Here is a 3,480-nt window from a genome sequence, read left to right on the forward strand (position 1 = left end):
AAATCCTAAATTTCTTTGAGATGTCATCTGAGGGTAAGATCTTGGTATGGATAGATTATTTTGCAATGGTTGTACCCTAAAGGTACTGTGTTAAATTACTCAACCTGGAGTCTAGTCTTTAATACTTGCACAGTTGCCATTCATTGCTTCTAGTGAGGAGGAGCAAAATGGTTATAAATTAATCTACCTGGAGATGTAAAAAGCCATTCGGATTCAAGATTATAGGCATCGTTTGCAGCAAGGCTTTGTCTTAGCTCAGTGATGGTGAACCTTTTTGGCACAGAGTGCCCAAAGTGTGCAAGCACGTGCGCATACCCAAAATGCAGTGTGTGTGTCCCCACACATGTACACCCCCCACATTCACACATGCCCCTGAATTCATGCATACCCCTGTGCATGCATGTACCCCCATGCATGTGCCCCGCCCCCGCACATGTGCGGCAGAGACCTGAAGACTAGCTGGCCGGCAGGAAGCGTGTGCACATGTGCGGCAGATCCAAGCTGGGGCGACAGTGACACATGCCCACAGAAAGGGCTCTGCGTGCCACCTGTGGCATGAATCCCATAGGTTCGCCACTACAGCCTTAGCCTCTCTTAAGAGGAAAGCCCATCATTAGCCACAGTGGCGCAGTGGTTAGAGTGCAGTACTGCAGGTTACGCCTGCTGCCTGCCTGCAATTTGGCAGTTCAAATCTCACCAGGCTCAAGGTTGACTCAGCCTTCCATCCTTGCGAGGTGGGTAAAATTACCCAGATTGTTGGGGGCAATATGCTGACTCTGTAAACTGCTTAGAGAGGGCTGTAAAGCACTGTGAAGTGGTATATAAGTCTAAGTGCTAATGCTATTGCTATTAGAACATCTTCCTCCTCATGCAAATAATTGTTGAAAAGGCTCCTGAGAAAGGACATAATGCAGTTTTCCTATCACTCCATAAATGCAGATGTACACGGAGATATGAAATCTGAGTTGCAAAAACCCAGGCAATCACCAGAAGGCAACAGTTTTCCAGTAGCTGTACAATACATGTTGCATCAAGATGTTTCCAGGGTGATTGAACTCATTTCTGTAAGCAAATATCAGCACAGGAAATATGTCTAATCCATCTAGTCTGGACTCTACAATGTATATTTTTTGCCCTTACCTTAGCATCTGTCTAACACAACAGTGGTGTCATAGGTGTAATGCGGCCTTGGAGATAGATGAGCTGGCAGAAAGTTGTACCTTGAGGGAGACACACAGTTCTGGCTTGTCTAAAAAGTGGTGCTCAAAATGCCACCACACATATGTGCCTAAGGATCCACTATCCATCCTTAGTGATGGATGCCAGCTAACATCATATGTCTTTAGCTAAAGATTAGATTGGCTCCTGGGGTGCAAAGTTGTGCCTTTAACACAGTGATCCCCAACCTTTTTATGCGCTGCCCGGTACCGGCATCAGCTGGGCGCTGCGGCCGGTACCGGCATCAGCTGGGCGCTGCCATCTTTTTATGAAAAAGTGCTTCCGGTGAGCTTTCTACCGGAAAAGCTCACCGGAAGCACTTTTCATCAAAAGATGGTGGCGCCAACAACCAGCCCGGTAGGACTTGTTCCAGCGGACGGTCGGTCCGTGGACCGGTGGTTGGGGACCCCTGCTTTAACATATGCATCTGCAAACATTGTTCTATATATTATTTAAACCTTCAACTTTTCTGGCACCAAGGAACCAGTTTTGAAAGAAAAATTGTCTTCCACTGATGTGGGTTGGGATGGTTGTTTGACATGCAACCTAGATCCCACACATGCACAGATGAAGCTTTGCTCACTCACTGGCCGCTTGCACGGCCCAGTTCTTTACAAGCCACAGACTGGTCCTGGTCCATGGCCCATGGGGGTTAGGGATCCTTAATTTAGGGAACATATGCTAAACATTGGGCTTTTTAACAGACTGCAAGGCCATAGTTCCTGTCCATATTGGGGGCCAAATTGACTGAACCAATGTTTATGTATTCCTTTGAAATGATACAGCTTCCCATTAAATATCTTCAAAAAATTATTTAAATTTATTAGCATATTTTAATCTTGTCTTTCTGAATTAATGGACCTCCCACAAAGGTCCAGTCTAAAATCCAATACTTTGTTAATTGTTAAAACCACAACAGAAGCGCAAGAGAAGCAATAAATATCTTGAACTGAGCTCAGAAATAAACAGAATAATTAATGTGTGTGTGTGTGTGTACACACACACACACACACACACACACACACACATTTCCCCATCACTTTCTTCACTTGTAATTTTTTACCTTTCTCCAAGATAAATCGCTTACAGCATATCAATATTTGAACTGATCTGGACATGGCCAAGCTACACAACATTTCTCTTAGTACAGTGTCCCAAATCAGATATTTGAATTAATAGAGTGAGTTCAAAATGATAAGCAGAGTTGTAAAAATATACCTGTATGTATAAGAAAGTCCTGTTCAGCATGGTGGTTAGAAAGCTTTCTCACATAACTTTCCTACCCCTTTTACTTTCTCATGGAAGTCATGAGAGTTTTCTCTTCTAGGTCTGTTCTATTAAAAAATTGTTGGGAGTATTTTAATTCAGATTCGTGCAATCAATAGTCATGAGCTAGAACCCTTGGGCAAAATGGTTCCTTGATTGTAATTAAATTTCTTCTTAGGTTCCTCTTTAACTGTAGGAGGAGAATTGGGTTAGTCTATGATCATATTAGTCTTCATCAGAAGGAGTTGGGTGACACTTTTTCCAACAAGATGTTTCTTATGGAAGTATATGCCTAATAAAATTTGCCAGTTGAAAAATGTGCTATCAGATTTCTGATTTTTTAAAATCTCTTTTGTGACACAGCTTTTTTCCTCCTGCAGAAATTATCAGTTTTCATTCAAGATGGGCAGCATAAAGAGTTGTTTTTTCAGAGCATTTAAGGCAGTAAGATAACCGCTTTTGTCATCGGGATTTTTTAAACCTCTTTTTTAAAATGTAATTTTCATGAAGTATTCGCATGGGGGTGGAAATAAAAAAAAGTAAAAATGGTGGCTGTGATTGTATGTTTAAATCTCTTTTTTAGCTGCATCATGCGACACATGTAAAAAGGGGCCTGGACTGACACACTGCCTCCCCCGATGCCCCCCGAGTTTCCCACTGAAAGATTGTAGGTTAGTGACCTCTTGAAATATCCATAGTGCAGAGCTAAAATATATTCTGTATGATTTTTCCTCAACTATGCTTTAACATTATAGGATGAACATTGCACCGAATCTTCTAAAAGATGCAGAATCTGTAATTATTTTCTCAATGCAAACACAGATTGGGGTTATTATTTTATTTAAAATAGGGGTTTTTCCACATTTACTCACTTTTCATGCTTGTAAGTTTATAGATTTATAGATGTTTCTTTGTTCACGATGATCCAAAATATACACGACATTAAAAATATATATCTAAACTTGAGCTCTTCCTAAAATCTCTCCCCCCCCCCCC

This window comes from Notechis scutatus, chromosome 6 (assembly GCF_049901735.1).
Source record: "Notechis scutatus isolate UNSWTSFEM ecotype Mainland chromosome 6, rNotScu1.2, whole genome shotgun sequence".
In the NCBI taxonomy this organism is placed as follows: Eukaryota; Metazoa; Chordata; class Lepidosauria; order Squamata; family Elapidae; genus Notechis; species Notechis scutatus.